Raw genomic sequence first — 19,081 nt, 5'->3', positions numbered from 1 at the left:
TTCACATGTTTCACCCATGTTTCGTCACCAGTAACGATGCGATCGAGTAAAGAGTCACCATCCTTATGGTAAGCGTCCAAAAAGTTCAACGCTGCAGCCATTCGCTGATTTTTGTGGTCCTCTGTCAAGATTTTTGGAATCCATCTTGCACAAAACTTGTGGTAACCAAGCTTTTCGCTGATGATTTCGTGCAACAAACTTCGCGAAATTTGTGGAAAACTCAAAGAAAGTTCCGTTATTGTGAAATTTCGATTTTCACGGACTTTAGCATCGACTTTTTCGAGAAGTTCGGCGGTCACTATGCTGGGTCTCCCACTTCGATCTTCGTCGTGAACATTGGTTCGGCCATTTTGAAATCTTATGACCCACTGACGCACTCCACCTTCAGTGATAATGTCCCCATACACTTCACGAAGCTGCCGGTAGATTTCTATCGGTTTACAGTTTTTTGCAGTCAGAAACCTTATTACTGAGCGCACCTCGCAGCTCGCGGGATTTTCAATTAACGCAGACATTTCAAACCGTCACAGTATCTGAACGGAGCACAGCACGAACCTCTCACTAGCACGGCTAGATGCAGACTGAGCTGCGCAACGCTCTGACCCCAAGATGGCCGCGCTAGCCCCGCCCCTAGCGGACACAGACGGAAACGTAATCTACTTCCTGGATGGCCCTCGTATATATAAAAAAAGAGCAGAATTTTATGTTTTATGTTCGCAATGTTTATCGTTTTCCTGAACGGTTCGAATAGTTTAAATGACTGATTTGGGGGGAGGGACAAAATCTTGTTTACGTATTTTCTACTTCTTAGAATACATTTAGCTTCAAAGATTTGTTTTGCACACTCAAGACTTTAACTTATTCATCTTTGAAAATTTTCGTCTGAGAAAAAATAATAAAAATTTCTACATAGAGAGATTTCTGTGTAGAAAATTTAGACATGAAATAAGTTAAAAGCGATTAAATCAACTATTAAATGAATAATTAATAGTATAATACTGGTTAATAACAATTTTGTATGCCTGTTTATTTTTTATGGAAATATTTAGCATATTCAGGGCACAAAAAAATATTTCAAAAAATTTTAAAATATTAGTACAAACACATTAATAAATTAAATTTAAATAAATAATGGATTTAATATAAAAGACAGAAATAATTTAATGTAAGAGATTTAGATTTAAAAATTTAAATGATTTATCAGATTTTATAAGATTTTATTTCATAAATAATTTTGATTTTGAAATATGGTATTTGAACCTATAAACATGTGTGGATACTGAAAACGTCATGCATATATAAGAATATTTTGATTTTCAGTAAGTTTTCTTATTGAATAATAAATTCTGACAGTCCTATGCTATAAGACTAAAGTCTAAGTTTTCATAAAAATTCCTCTGTTAAATAAAAGAATTTAAGTAATTTCTTTAGCCTTTTTGTCAATACATTAAAGAATTTTTAACTAATTGTTGGTCCTCACTTGCAATTAGAACCATCATTAAATCCATATTTTATCTAATCATTTCCTGAACATTAGCATGTAGTATATAGATTGACCTCCTCTTTGTAACTGATAATTATTACTTGCAAATTATTGTCTTGCTGGTGAATATGTATACTGACACCATGTGTGTTGTACTTCATTAGCTAATTATTTTACTTGTTATAGATTATACTACTTCATTTTAAGGTATAATACTACCTATTTGATTGCATTACATTATATTTTGGAATCTAGCAGCGTTATCTATCTTTATTGCACCATATTAGATACTGTGATCTAGCACATTTACTATGACATATTTCATTATTGCTACATTGTATATATTATTACTACACTGTATTTATATTATTGTTTTATCATAATTATATCATTGACTAGTTGATATTGTTGAGATATTAGGTAATTTTGGAAGCGGGAGATATGAAAAAATAGCAACGCCCTCGCCGGAAATCGAACCACGGACCTCTGGAATATGCGCCCAGCGTGCAGACCACCACATCACGAAGGCATGCCAAGAAGGTGGGAGAAATACCTTATATACTCCCCCTTTTAAACGGCGACTGGGGTTTTTAGGGGACCCTAGTTGCCAAATTCTGGGTGAGGAGAATCATCATCCAACACCCTTTTAGTTCGGGCAACCACTGTAGAGACATTAGGCAAGTTTGGAAGCAGGAGATATGAAAAATTAGCATTACCCTCACTGGAAATCGAACCACGGACTTCTGGAATACTCATCCAGCGTGCAGACCACCACACCACGAACACATGCCAAGAAGGTGGGAAAAATACCTTATAATCTGTGCGATTGATCAGTCATTAAATGGTAACATAATAATGTCAAAATAAGTAAATGCAAGTATTTGTTAATAAAAAGTATTTTATTTTGAAATTTTTTTAAAATTTTTTTTAAATCTAACTGCTTCAAGACACCAAAATATAAGGTTGACTTAACAAAACAATCAGCTCTCCCTGTTCTTCCTTTTAACCTGATTGCATTATAAAGGATTCGTACATATTTCTGTGCATGGAAGTGAAGGATTTTTAAAGACCATTAATGAAAACAATTAAGGACCTGTCAGCAAAAGGGAACTGAGTAAATTCAATTAAAGATATTATCTATGGCTGAACTTAACTTTTGTAATACCATCCTAAGAATAAATTAGATCTGGAAGCAAGATGCATTATTATTAAACATAATTTAATAAAAATAATTATAAAACAAATTTGAGAATAAAATCAACTTTATAAATTTTCTCAAGTTGCATTAAATATTTTACACTAACAGTTGGACATGTTTGAAAGAAGATTAGTGACATTTTATTTATGTTTTACTAACAGTTAGTTTTATATTTACTTTTTCTTTTATGTCTCATTTTTTCACGTATTTGCTCAGTCTAGAGGTTTAGTAAATAGCAGGTAGATTTTGTCAAACGGCATAGGTTAAAATGAGAAGTAAAATCATAATCAGCATGACTGGTAAAATATGACTGGCTGGTCGTTACCACTGCTGCTTGCCTAGAGAGAGACCTGCTGATCAGAACAGACCTGAAAGTCTGATGTAGGCACAGTTGGCAAGTTTTGAAAGTAAGTTATGCTCTATCTGTCTGACGCAGTTAGTATCATAGGTTTGTGCAGAGTTCTAGGGTTGTAACCCAATTAACATACTTAAAGAAAGGCTCCTATAAGCTACTAAAGCAACAGAAGGCGATAAGTTGTTTTTGAATTATTTTAAATCTCACTAACTGTAACTGCAAAGAATAAGTTTTACTTTAATTTTTACATTTCTGTGTTGTATCTTGTGACCACGGTAAGTATTAATGAAAGGCAATAACATGCAGCAATAATTTTTAAGGGTAACCAGTTAGTTACAAATAATTAAATTAGGTAGTTAGATACCATGAGCCATTAAAGATTTACATGGCGACTATTAAATTTTTTTTAAATACTTGTTAAAAAATGCTATTGAAATAATCATTCACAGTTACCATTCTAATACTATTTCATAATTTAAAACATATGTAATTTACGACACTGATTCTTAAACGATATTAGCATAATTAGACATTGAAAGCCACAAAACAATCATATTTTGTAGCAACAACACTCAACAAAATATTTAATCACTTTTTTATTTGAAGCCTTCCCAGACATTTTGACTAATGTATATCAATTTTCTTCTCTTTAAGCATCTTTTCTAACAATTATAAATTTGTTTCAATATGCAAAGCAGTGTTCCCATTAGTTTCTGCTTGCTTTATCTCCTAACTTGTCAATCTGTCGAAAATGTATCTTGTAGGGTACCTCATTTGTATTCTATTAATTAAGTGTTGAAGAACCTAGTGAACTGCTAAGCGAATAATTGCCTAAGTCCAAGAACAGAAACATAAACTCAAGAAGGGTTAATTACCCTTTATTTGCTCAAAATAAAGATTTAAGAGATGACCCTTTCTCAGGGCATACAGCAAAGCCTCCATTTGAACTTCAACTCAAAATGTAAGAATAAAAAGTAACTAATGACTAACTAAAGAGATTTAGCCGAAGCCCCATAATTAGCCAGCGAAGCTATCAAAAGGCACATAATATGGCTGGGCATAGTAACAGTTAAGCGCCGTTCCCACTGGGGTTTATCTGAGCTAACGGAGTCAGTTCCCTGTGTCGACTAGCTCCGCTGTGCCTGCAGTTCAGATTTTTCAACTTGCTGCTCTATGGGAAAAAACTGGTTTTGGGGATGGGTCGACTACGTTAGTTGTGTTCGTTAGCTCAGATAAATCCCAGTGGGAACGGGTTAGAAAGACGTAGCCAAAAGGCAAACATGCGCTATTCAGGAATCCTAACTCTCTCTCTCTCGTTAAGTCAGTGGAACTTTGACTTAAATACTACATTCTTCTCCTTTGTATTTAACACGATTCTAAAAACTCGTTCTGGTAAGGAATTGTAAGTTGAAGCTGGAAGAGATAGAAAAGTGTCATAAAATAACTGTTATAAAATTAAAATATACTTTACAATCTAATGAGATTTTCCGTGATCTGGTAAAAGTTAAATAGTCCAAACTCCCTGACAGATGTGAAGCAAATTATCGTTATGTCTGAAAGTAATTACAGTCAGATAAAGAATTAAATAAGTCTCTTATCAAAAAAAAAAAAAAAAAAAAAAAAACTATTTAAATGATTTGCATGCTGGTGGGGAAAAGGAAAGAGGAAGTTACAGTAAAGGCTGAAATTAGAAACAACTAGTTAATTTACATAATAATAACTGTACATATCTTTAAAGAATAATTTTCTTTCTCTTTATGCATTAGTTTCTTTCTTCAATACGTTTCCTCGCCATTTTAGAATTTTTGGATTTAATTAAAGGTGTCTGTTATTCTAAAAAACCAAATGCATTTAGAATGTATAGAAAAGCTGCTGACTCTATTTCTTTAGTAATATTATGAACATTCAGAAAAAATATAAAATTAAATATGGCATGGTCCGGTTACCATATAAGCAAAATGTACATTGCTAGGACAACGGCTTGAGTTTGGCCAATGACAATCCAGATAAGGGTCATCATTAACTCCGCCCACATGAGTGATGTCACATTTCTGACGTTTGTTTACATTATGCTCTTCGGCGTTACGAAGTGCGTTCCTTGAATGAAAAACATTTTTACTCTGCAATGTATATTTGTTCTAGGGATACTATTTTTTAAATTTTCCTTTAAAGTATTACATTCTTACTTCCAGAAGGAATATAAATTTATGTCTCAAACTTTACAAAATTTCTCTCTATATTGCGTGTGTGTGTGTATATATATATATATATATATATGCGTGCGCGTGTATACACATATATTTTCAATATATAATTATATGTGAATTATATCTATCAATTATGAGTGAGTGTGCGTGTATTAATTTTTAAGAATGTCAGATTTCTAGCAAATAATCTAGAAAGCTTTTTTCTCTTAATTTTTCACATTCAGTTTTTTTAAATAATTAAGATGATTGTATTAATATTTAATATTTCTGCACAACTTGATTTATCACTTAAGAATGCATATATTTAATTTTGGATAAAGTGGGATGTGAATTCCAGTAGCATATGATTTTTAATAATAGAATAATTTCTCTAAAGAAGCTTTTGTTTGTTTTTATTTTTTAATTCCTTTAAAAGAAAATTACTTAATAATATTAGAAATAATTAATATATTACTTCTTATACATGTCTTAAATATGTTAACAGAAAAATTTCATTCAATAGCTTTATAAATTTATTTTATGCAGTATTTTAATTTAATAAGAACTAGTGTTGATAAGTGAATTTCCATAGCTTTCTTTATACATTTAGTTTAGAATTCAGTTTTTCAGTGCATGTAATTATTCTCCTTCATGGCCCACCACACACAGCCTAACTGAGGCTGAACGATAAAGTGACTGGAAGGCTGATAGTTCGATCTGAGTTTGATTCCAGGTGGACAGGCTGGCTGCATGAGAACTAACCTGGTTTTTCACAATTGTAACATGTATACGAGAGTTTGCCCCCTTAGAAAATCCTCCACAAAGATATCCCTCCCACATAGGACCTTGCATGCTTTCCGTAATCAAATAAGCGAAAGACATTTATTAATGTAATAAATTGTCATGATACACACTAAATCAAACTCGGAAGTTATTATTAATTATGCTTACAGAAATAAAGTACTTAATACCAGATTTTGTTGATTAATTTACATTTTTAGAAATACTTGAATTAATTTCTGACCTTCCATAAATACAGTGAACCCTCTCTAAGATGACCACCAGCAGTTGTGTAGAGCTTGTCATCTCAATGAGAAGATGTTTGGTACCATAATTTGTTTATATATTGAGGAGAAGTAGTCAGTTTCAGAGGTGATCACAAAGAAATGGTTTACTGTGTTAAAATGATAATCTGTTCCTAACTTTTTTGCAGGGTTTGATTTGGTTTATGTGATTATGGCAGTGCCTTGAGGGCTATCTGCCTAAGCAGAGGGATGCCTTCATGAAGGACTTTCTAAGGAAAACTGGCTTGTATACACTTTACACATGGGGACAACCACGAAAACATACGTGCAGCCAGCCTATTCGCAGGATTCGAACCTCAGACCGAACTACCAGTGTTCAGCGACTCACCACTGGTGGGCCTCTTTTTTTTTCAGGGAAGGAAGTGTTTTCTAAGTGTAGGACATAACATATCTGTCTAAATAGTCCATGTTAAGATTTGATCTAGGAAATGAATAATGTTGAAGCTGAAATTAAAATTATATAAATTTGAATACCATGCATGTAATGTTAATCTCAAATTTATTATAGTTTCCTGTGATGTGATTTTTTTAATGTAAGGATCAGGCTCTGGTATATTGAAATATATATATAAACTTTAAATATAGCATGAAGTCTTATATTCGAGTATAATACTGAAATATGTTAAAACATATGACAAAATAAATATATGTTTTCTTCACATGTTATGGAATATTCATCCCTTATTTAAGCGAATGTGAAGTTACACAGTTTCAAATCCACCACAAAAATGTATGATAGTCACAAGTTTGACAAAAGATCCTTTGCTCAAATGATAAAAGGCTTTGGAGAACATAAATGCAAATTAGAAATGTGTGCTAAATACGAGGCCATCGACATCCACAAAAGTGCACTGTGTTAATTTTAATATTGCTTTAGATTCTTACATATTATCCCTTTCACCTGCCAAGTAGCATGATTTAGTGCCAGTTATGGATGACTGTGCCCTCCATAGAAATGATTGGTGCTTGTTTACCATAGCCCAAATTTCTACAAATGATTGGTGGGATATTACATAAGTATCCTAATTTATATTGACATGAATGAAAACAAAATTTTTTATCATATACCTTTCTATTAAAAAATTTTGTTTGCACTTGGTTTGGTTTGGTTTACATAATTATGCAAAGCACTCGAGTACTATTTGCTTAACAGGAGGGATGCTTTTGTGGAGGTCTTTGAAAGGGAAACTGGCTCTTATACACATTACACATGCTGAAAACCATGAAAACGCCCATGCAGCCAGCGCATTCGGCAACATTTGAACCCTGGACTGAATATCTAGTATTCAGAGACTAACACTCGGGTGCTGGTGGTCTGGCCCTCAGTCTTATTAAACTAAAATTCATCTACATTTATAAAGGGCCTATCAGGAAAATGCATACACTTTAATAATAAAAGAAAATTCTTGTGCTTTAGTATTGAACTTAATTATAAGTTAATTAAATTATACATATGAGAGGCTAGGCTAGGTTTAATATAATATTCATAACTATGTACCTGTACAGTTACTTAGATTGCTCAAAGTGTTACAGCGGTAACCATTAACAGCTAACATATAGCACAATACTGAGCAGTTATTTGAACAATGTTTAGTCGATGTGTCTGAGGGGACTTCTGCTATAATTTTTTGATGAACGACCTCTAGCCTAACTGATTTCTTGTACTACAAAACATCCCTCAAAGTCCTCCAAATCTATTTGGTTCATTGTAGTGTCACATATATGTGAGAGTACCAACATTTTAAGGAAATATCATACTACATATTATAAAGATAATTCAACTTTGAATCCAATATATAGATATCATCTGTTAAAGTCTATATGTATTTTTCTGACAGATCCTGTATGTGAAGTTGTACTTTTCATTAGTCCAACATATTAATAAACTTAGGGGTATTACTGTACAGAATATCTATGAAACTCAACTGATAAATTTTTATATCTGTTCATTTGTTTGCTTTTCATATATTTTTAATAGTTTTATTTTTTATATTGCTTTACATGACGTCAATTTAAACATAAGAAAGCAGAGAACAAAAGAAATTCACACTGAAATTAAATTTAAAATTAGTCTGAAGATTACTGATGTAAAATAAATAGTATCTAATTTATCAAAATCACATAAGAGGGCAAATAAATAATTAGCATATTCAGATATTTATTATAAGCAAAAATTTTATATTCTTAACAGTAAAAATGCACATATTACAATGCAATTAATTTATTACTTGCAACCACCTCAGTAGAACTCGTCAAATTTTTAAAATGTGTCAAACTCAAACCAATGCTCATAACAATCTTTTAATAGGACAATGTCGCCGTTTTCGTATACATTCTTTGTGTTGTATTTCAAGTTTTGACATTTTTATGAACAAATTGTGATATTTTTTGCCTTAATTTTAAAATATGCTCTTTGGAATTTATCAACAATGGAAAAAAACTACAGTGAGAATTCTACAGGAATACAAAATTTTGCCAAAACATTTCTAAAAGAATGTGTGTATTTAATTATGGCAAAGCACACGAGGGCTATCTGCCTAAGGGGAGGGATGCCTTTCGTGGAGGACTTTCTAAGGGAAACTGGCTCGTATACACGTTACACATGGGGAAAACCACGAAAACGCCCATGCAGCCAGCCCGTTCGCGGGATTCGAACCGCGGACCGAACTACCAGTGTTCAGCGACTTTACCGCTCGGCCGCTAGTGGGCCATTTCTAAAAGAAACAAAAAGGGAATGCATTTGGTAGGTAGCCAATGCTGCTGAGGTTTCTGCGATGGCGAGTCTCTGAAATTCTTTAATTTTTTTTTCAAACTGCTTGGGGAAAAGAATAGGGCAAAACAATTACAGAAAGTTTTGAATATGAACGTGTTTTATTTCCTTATTTAATAACTAAAATTTATATTTCAAATTGCTAAAATATGTTTTTTTTTCATCATTTGATAATGTTAGCCAACTTATGATAGATATCAATAATTTGGGTATCTATTTAAGAAAATTTGTGAAAACCATCATCTTGTAGCCAATGAATAACTTTTACCTTTCATGTGTTAAATCCAAATTGAGCCAAGGTGTTTGTGTTAATACGCAAGTCTCATTAATTTTATAGGCGGTACACAATATTCTTTTATATACTGGTTGCCAGAGTTTGGCACTCTGGTAATATTTAGTTTGTGCTGAAATTATGTAGTGACAATAATTTTACTTAAGACAGAAATTTTTCAATATTACAAGTTTACATTGTGTTGTATTTTATATGCGTTGGGTACGTGCTCAGTGATGATTACAAGATGTACACAAACATCGTTTATTCTACATTACTCATCTACTATACTATATATTACAGTTATGGTTAAAGATAATAATAGATACAGCTACAGTTACATATATAACATCTCCCTTTTTTATAAAAAATAATAATAGTAGTAAAATTAAACATATTCTTTTAAATAATAAGGTTTCTTAACAGTCCTACCAGATCGAGTGACGTAGTTATGTCCATTTGAAAAATTTGATGATACTATACCTCTTTCACTATTTGGTGACACAACACTTCTGTTAGATTTTGAAGGACTTACAGGCACATCTAAATTTGTAGTGCTCCTACTATTTTCATGTATCTCGGGTTCATCTATAACTTCATTCTCATAGTTGCTTTGTATTGCAAACTCTTCCTGATTAGTTCCTTTAAGAAGGTCTCTTCTGTTCCTTTCTACAATTCTTCCATCTGTTCTTATAATCCTATATGAAAGTGGTCTTTCTGCTTCTTCTATAATTTTCCCTCTTTCATTTAGTTTTTTCCCTTTCTCTTTTATGTAAACATGATCTCCTGTTTCCAGTGGTTTTAATGGTCTTGCATTCCAATCATAATAACTTTTTTGTAAGGTTTGTCTCTTCAGTAAATGTTGTTTATGGTCTTCATATTGTTTAGCTTGGACAAAATTCTCTTTTATAGGCATCAATCCATTTACTTTTCTTCCAAACATCAATTCTGAAGGTGACTTAATTTCATCTGAAATAGGAGAGTTACAATATTCCAGTAAAACTAAATATGGATCTTTGTTGTCAACTACAGCTTTTTCTAACATTCGCTTGACAGTTTGAATATGTCTTTCAACCATTCCATTAGACTGTGGGTATTTGGGACTTGAAGTTCTGGTTTCAAAATTCCATCTTCTTGCAAAATCTTTATATTTCCTGCAATTATATTGTGGACCATTATCCGAATATACTATTTTCGGAATACCATGTCTTGCAAAAATTGATTTCAATTGCTTTATCACTGCTACACTTGACAAATCTTCCAAATGTCCAATTTCAACATATTTGCTAAAATAATCTATAACTATTAGATAATCCCTTCCTTGAAAGTAAAAGAGGTCTGTTCCCAATACTTCCCATGGACCATTAGGTATTTCTTTAGATATCATTGGTTCTTTAGTATTAGCTTTTTGTAAACTTAAACATGTTTGACAATTCAGTACCAAATCTTCAATTTCTTTGGACATTCCTGGCCAATATAATATTTCTCTTGCTTTGATCTTGCATTTTACTACTCCTAAATGACCATAATGAATTCTGCTTAACATATCTTTTCGTAAACTTCTTGGTACAACAACACAGGAATTTTTAAATATTAATCCATTTGCTTCTGATAGTTCTTCTCTGAAGTTAAAATATGGTTTTGCCAGTTCTGGAACCATACATTTTTCATCTGGCCATCCAGTTTTAATTAATTTTCTTAAAACTTGTAGTTCTTCATCTTTTTCTGTTTCCAGTTGAAAAACTTCCATTTTACCATTAGACATTGGTATACATTCTACAACTAATCCAACATGAGCTTCTATTTCTCCTTCAAAGAAATCAGATCCTTTATCAGTGAATGATCTTGATAATGCATCCGCTATAAAAAGTTCTTTTCCTGGTTTATATTTTATCTCAAACTGATATGGCTGTAATCTTATACGCATTCTTTGTAGTCTTACAGGGCATTTATTTAATGGCTTTTTAAAAATTGATTCCAGTGGTTTATGATCACTTTCCACAGTAATATTTTTTCCAAATATATACTGGTGAAATTTCTCACATGCAAATACAATAGCTAAAGTTTCCTTTTCAATTTGAGCATAATTCTTCTGTGTATCTGTTAATGCCTTAGATGCATATGCCACTGGTAAATTATTCTGCAGTAAGACTGCTCCTAGTCCTTCTTGAGATGCATCTACAGATAAAACTACTGGCATGTTTATATCATAATACTGTAAAACTGGTTTATTTACCAAGACATCTTTTAGTCTTCTAAATGCTTTTTCATGTGTTGCATTCCAGTTCCAAATAACTTGTTTTTTCAACAAATCTCTTAAACATGATGTCAATTCTGATACATTAGGTATAAATCTAGAAACATATGTAATCATTCCTAGGAAAGTTTCTAATTCTTTCACATTTTTTGGTGGTTTTATATCTAGAATAGCCTTAATTTTGTCTTCATCTGGTTTTAAACCATCTTTAGAAAATATATGTCCCATATATTTCACTTCATTCAGCCCAAATTTACATTTATTTAAATTATATTTAACATTCTTTTCTCTGGCTCTGTCCAACAACTTCTTTAATCTTGAATCATGTTCTTTTTTATCTTTACCCCAAACTAATAAGTCATCTATATATATTTGAACTCCTTCTAAATCACTAAAAATTTCAGAAAAACTTCTGTGGAAAACTTCTGGTGATGAACTCAGTCCATATGGCAACCTCAAAAAACAATATCTACCAAACGGAGTGTTAAATGTAGTAAATTCACAACTTGAATCTGACAGTTTAATTTGCCAAAATGCTTTGTTTGCATCTAAAATACTAAAGACCTTTGCATTTGTCATTTGAGATGAAATTTCTTCAAAGGTTGGTATGTGATAATGTTCTCTCAGTATATTTTGGTTAAGGTGCTGAGGATCTAAACACACTCTTTAATTTCCATCCTTTTTCCTTACTACCACTAATGAATTCACGAATTCTGTTGGTTGGTTAACTTTCTTTATAATACCATCTTTTACCATTCTTGCTAATTCCTTTTTTAATGGATTTAATAAGCTAAGCGGAATTTTCCTACAGGGTTCTATTTTACCAACAGCTCCTGGTTTTAATTTAATATGATATGTATATCCAGTTAAATTCCCAGTTCCTTTAAACAAATCTTGATATCCTTTAAAAGTTCTGGTAACTTTTCATTAGAATCAGGATTTACTGTACAAATCCTTTGTATTAGGTTTAATTTTTGCAATGTAGGTAAACCTAAAATAGCTGGAACAGTTTTATCACATGCTACGACTTGAAATTCTATTTCATCCTTGTCCCCTTTTGATGTTTCACATAATAATTTACATTTTCCAACTACATCAATTGTAGTACCATTGTAATTATTTAAAGTGACTTTTGATTTAGTCAAACATTTCTCTCTTAAATTTAATTGTTTAAATTTAGGCAATGGTAGCACATTACACTGAGCTCCAGTATCCAACTTAACAAATAAATATTTAGATATGTTTACTTTTAGTTTTTCAAACCATTCGGTTTTATTTTTAGAAAATGGATTTATATCTTCTACTGACCCTAAAATATATTCATTACCATTATTATGTAACGCATGCTCTAAATTATTCTGTACAACATTAACATTTTTAAAAGTGCACATTTTAGAAAAGTGATTTTTCTTTTTACAGTACAAGCAAATCTTATTATAAGCAGGACAGTTGTATAACTTATGAAAAGTTCCACATTTTCTACATGGTTTTGGATTATTGTACTTATTTCCTTGATAGTTTGAAGAAGATTTAGTACTTTGTTGCTTTTGTTTTACATGATAGTCTTTCTTATCAGGCTGACTTTTTTCCTCTGAAGGTCGAAATTTATTACGTTTGATAGCTTCTATTTTATTTTCTTCAGTTAAAGTTTTCAGCTGAAGTTCTGTTAATTCAGAAGCTTTACACATTTTAATACATTTCTCCAATGTTAACTGATCTTCCCTTAATAATCTATCTTTGAGATTTTTATTTAGAATTCCACTTACTATTCTATCCCTTATTAAACTATCTTTTAATTCTGCAAATCCACAGTTGCTACTTAATTTGTTTAAATCGGTTAAGAAATCATCAAACGATTCACCTACATGTTGTGTTCGACAGAAAAATATATGTCTATCAACACTTTCGTTTGCTTTCGGTATGCAAAAATTTTCGAAAGCTTCAATTACTTTGTCAACATCCTTCTTATCTTCTTCACTTAAATTAAAAGTATTAAATTTTTCAAGTGCTTCTTCACCAATAATATGCAATAAAATAGCTACTTTAATTTCAGGTGATTTAGTAATACCACCAGACGCTAACATATAAATTTGGAATTTTTGTTTCCATTTCTTCCAATTTTCGCTTAAATTTCCTTCGAAACTTAGATTACTTGGTGGCTTTAATCCATCCATATTTAATTTAGGACTTTAAATAGTTTATATATACGTATTTTTAGCCACTTCCAATAAAAATAAACAACTCACTTACCAGCGATATCAGTTTCGATTTCACAGTAAACAACTTCCCATGATGTTTTTGTTTAGAACATATTTACCGAGGCTGCATGATTCTTCAAAAAAGATTTTCTTTTTTAATCAACGACGGGCTGCGCCATGTGTTGTATTTTATATGTGTTGGGTACGTGCTCAGTGATGATTACAAGATGTACACAAACATCGTTTATTCTACATTACTCATCTACTATACTATATATTACAGTTATGGTTAAAGATAATAATAGATACAGTTACAGTTACATATATAACATACATTTTGGTTAATTTTTTTTTATGTGATAAAAAGCAGCACATTAAAAACTTTAAGACGAATATTTTGGAGTTTTTAAATTTGGTAACAGTACTAAATATTATATTTTAAATTACTTGATGACTAGTCCAAAAATAAATAATTTAATTCTGTATACCTGAAGAAAATCATTTCTGACTGGCTTTAAAATCAGAATTTTGAAACAGTAGTAGAAAAATCCTTAAAAATACTTATTTTTTAAAACTCTAATGCAATAAAAACAGCTTACCATGAAATGTCTGAGTAAAAGATAACTTGTGATCATTATGTATATACAGTCATTCTTAAGTAAATAAATGTTACATGATATCTTAGAACAGCATTTCTTAAACTGTGGGTTGCGACTTCCAAAGGAGTCGCAGGACCTGCAGCAGGGGATCGCGAAAACTTTTACCAGTTTTGATATTTTTTTAACTTTTTATAATAATTTTACAATTACCAAATATTTTTATACAATATCTGAAAATAGATAAGATAATACAATATAGACAATGAAAAAAACGAAAGCGCTTCGATGCGTTCTTTTATAATATAAACGTTCAGTTTACTTGCTTTGCACATGGCGCTGTCATTTCGTTTGTTACTTATTTAAACTTTTCACACTGTTCTATGTCTTAAAATTAGAAATTAATGACCTAAAACTGCAATAGTATATTACACGTGAAAAAATTGGCAGTTTCACTCACGTATGTGTCGGATTTGCGCAATGCTTATGGGATCCCACAAAATTTTCGTAAATATTATGGTCGCGAAAAAATCTCAGTGATAAAAAGGGTTAGATACTGAAAAAAGTTTAAGAAACCCTGTCTTAGACCTCTGGTTTTTAAACTCTATCTATTAATCTGGGAATTTGATTATTTCACTATAATAAATAAATAAGTGGTACTTTTCCGTTTTGCCGGCGCAAGCGTTAAAGTCGCCAATAACGATACAACTGATGCCAAACATAATATCCTCGCTGGCAACCTTTTACGTCTCATTTTCAAAACAATTCGCAGCCATTTCTTATCACATTGATTGTTTCTTTCAATACTGGCATACAGTTACACAGAATTTTTACCAGATAGTTTAATTTTATGCCCTATAGCCATTCGCTATAATTAAGTCAATTAGGATGCAATCACACAGCTCACCAGAAGGCGAAAGTATAGAGTAAGTCAAAGTCAAGGCTTAAATTCATCCATTCTAATGAGAATGCACTACGGAGTAAAGCACTGCGGTTTTATATAAGTTCTGAGTAAGCTATTCGTACGAACTGAAATAATTCTTGCATTTAAACTTGTATTGAAATTAAGATTTAACTTGAAATTAACGTGGAGAATTAGATTTTTGTAGCGTAGTTTACATGAGACGAAATCACTCGGGGTCACGTGATATGAAAAGGCGAATCAGGATGTTGAACCATGAAAGCATAATAAATTCTTAAATTAATAGCTTTTTATAAATTTATTGCCTTTATTTATTGGACGTTTTACAAAATTTGAAACGATATTAAAATGTTTATGCCTTCAAAATAAAACATTCTTAGAACTAACATTTGTTAGCCTTTTTTATGTGTATTCTGTATGTTGTTGTCAATAAAGTCTGCTTGGCGAGATTTGCGCCGGCGAAACGGAAAAGTACCAAATAAGTTTTAATAAATGTATTATAGATGTCAATATGTTTGTTTTCTGTAACATATACTTTGAACATTTTAATTAAATAATTTTTCATCAATAATGTGTGTATATATTTTACACACATTATTGATGAGCTTGATGAGGAGAAATTAATGTTTAAAAAAATGAATTATAGACTGAAAGTATTTTGCAACAGAAGATATCAAAAAAGAGAATTATTGCAATTCATAGAACTCGTAAATAAATAAATGCGATAATTAGTATCATATTGTTCTTATTTGTTAAGAATTTATATTAAATTATGGATAATAGAATGGACTTCTAAATGTGAAGCACTTATATGAACAATAATATTAATTCATAACATTCTGAGCTTGATTTCGATACTTAATGTAAATATAAAGCCTTAACAGCTTAGTGGAACTCGTATTAAATAGTTACAGTGGGATCTTAAGTCCAATCTATTTATTACAAGATAACGAAATATAGTCTGGATTTTAATTCAAAACTCTTTTCACATATCTTTAAAAGCCGAATTTTAACCAGTACTCTTCTGTTATTGGGACAAGATTCAGAGATGTAAAGTATGTATACACGAGTGGTTTTGGTTTCATTTTAATTTAGTATGGTAAATCACACTAGGACTATCTGCCTGTGAGAAGGGATGCTTTTGTGGAGGACTTTCTAAAGGAAACTGGCTGGTATACACTTTACAAATGGGGAAAACTATGAAAACGCCCATGTAGCCAGACAATTTGCCTGGATTTGAACTCTGTGTTCAAAGATTTTACCACTCGGCCACTGGTGGGCCTGTGCACATATGTAAAAGTGTGTGTGTTATGTGTACACATGTACATGAATACATACGTACATTTCTGAATTTGATCCCAAAAATAGTATTTTTTAACCATATATCTTACAGTTTTGATTAATTTTATGTATTGCCATCAATAATACATATTATTAGATACATCAGTAATGCATCTTATTATCATTAATTTCTGACTAACAATTCAATTTCAATTGCCACGAGTTGATTCATGACTCACACATATATATATATAAATAAGATGTTTCAGTATAAAGACATAGTTAGTTACATAGCATATTTACAATAATTATTTATTACTCGTACATATAATGTATAAAATCAGGCAGTAAATTGTAAAAAAAAAAAAAAAAAAAAAAAAAAATACTTTCGATGAATTTGGAAATAAATGAAAGTATCTGCATTCATTAAATTTTATAAATGCACAAGCTTCACAGTTGAAAATACATACTAATCTAAGAAAATCAATATTAAATGCTTTTTCTCAAAAAAAAAAAAAAAAAATTGTCGGTTCAAAACATTTTATCAAGTCGGTAGAACTCCAGGTAATCAGTCTTTAATACGTAAAATTTGAAATATTATTTTTAGTTTTTTTTAATCCATTCAGTTTTAGCTTATGTAAGATTTATTGTATTTAACCAGATGTAAAGGACTATAATCACTCAATTCACTTGAAGGTATGTTTCCGAGAAATAAAAGTATACTTATTGGATTCAATTCAGTGTTACACCTTAGAACAGGTAATGATACCTCATTGTTAGGCATTTTTGATAGTTCTGAAATATCATAACTGGTAACAATTATGTTCAACATCATTTAGCATTTGCAGTTTTATAGCTAAATTAGATTTCAGTGGGTCTATTACACTAAGCACTTACAGTTATTCAGTATTATTTTCTTTACATTTCAGCAAAACAATGAACTTCCTTTCTAAGAATGCATACTGAACAATGAAAATGCCAAATATGATATATGCTTTACCAGAACCATAATTTGTCAGTTAATAGTGATTTACTCTTTATAGACATGCATATCCAATAGTCTTGAAATATCAGAGCTGGTAGCATATCTTAAATATATTCAGTTCTTATTAAATAACGTGTTTATCGGTTGATCTTTACAATATGGTAACTGGTAGTTTGGCGACATTTTGGAGGCGATAAAGGTTACTACCTGGGACTTTAGTAATAATGTGAGCAGTACTCAGTTCCGATTACGCATTATTTTGTGTGAGGGAAATGAGAGATCATGGGATATGTCATGTGATATTAATGGACGAATTACGGTTCTTTAATCGGAAAAGGGGGGAAATCGGGAAAAAATCTGGAAATTTTGTATTTGGTTTATTCTGTGTTGTGTGAAACAGTGTTCGTGAATTTTTGGATCCCATGGCCGTAACTAAAGAAAAGTTTATCGGACACGTAATCAAGATTCTGAAGAAGATGAGGTAAGTTAGTATTTTTAATTATTTGAGGATATTATTTTTATGCATTGTTCTAAATGTAAGGTGGAAGTAAAGGAATTTGGTATTATTGGGAAAATTGTTATTAGCAATGCTTTAATTTAAAGTAATTAGGATTGGAAGGTAATTTTTATTAATTTAATGTATGTGCTCATTTATATTTTAAGTAGTGTTTTTGAATTTAATTATATTTTAATTAAATGATAGTTATTTTGTGAATAAGAGTGTGCGCAATGCCATTTTTGTGCAATTCTGGGATGTTTTATTAAGTAAAAATAAGTCGGCGTGTACATGGTTTATGTGTATGTGTTATTTTGAAAAACGCGTAAGGAGTATGGTATTGTGCACTTTTTCCCAATTTTGCAGTGAATATTTGTCATGATTAAGCAGTTTTGTTAGATAAAATTTCTAGCATAAGTGTAATTCGGCTAGTAGATTGTTGGAAGTGTTCAGTAGATAAAAAGAAAAGAAACATGTCTTTACTTCGTGAAGACAAAATGGCGGCGGGAAAAAAAAAATAGAGGGTTGCTGTAGGAGAGTTGGTCGCCAAATTTTCGCCAAAAAAACGCCAAGTTACCATAATGTAAAGATCAACCTGTTTATCATTTAACTTCAGTAGTTTCACAGCTAAATTACATTTCAATATGTTCATTAGAGTGGTCACACTTTTTCATCTTTATGCTCTTTACGTTCTAATAATAAAATGAAGTTTATTTCTAAGAAAAGATGTTGAATCCAGAAGAGAAATCAAATCACAGTTTATAATGCGGCAAATACTCAGATCTATATATATGAAATGTATTTTAAGGATTTCTTGACACACACTATGTTAATTCACTGCAATGGTAACTGGTGGCTTAATTGCTGACACAAATTAGCATTTTTAACCAAGGAAAGATAACTTCACTTGGTTTAATTACCGCATGTACATTATATATATTAGCTGATTTAACTCATTATCACTTAAAAGTCTCTGATTATTAATATGCAAAATAATT

Source organism: Stegodyphus dumicola, chromosome X1 (assembly GCF_044657685.1).
Source record: "Stegodyphus dumicola isolate Sdum_Otavi_A_Nest chromosome X1, ASM4465768v1".
Lineage (NCBI taxonomy): Eukaryota > Metazoa > Arthropoda > Arachnida > Araneae > Eresidae > Stegodyphus > Stegodyphus dumicola.
Note: the sequence above shows the minus strand (reverse complement) of the source record.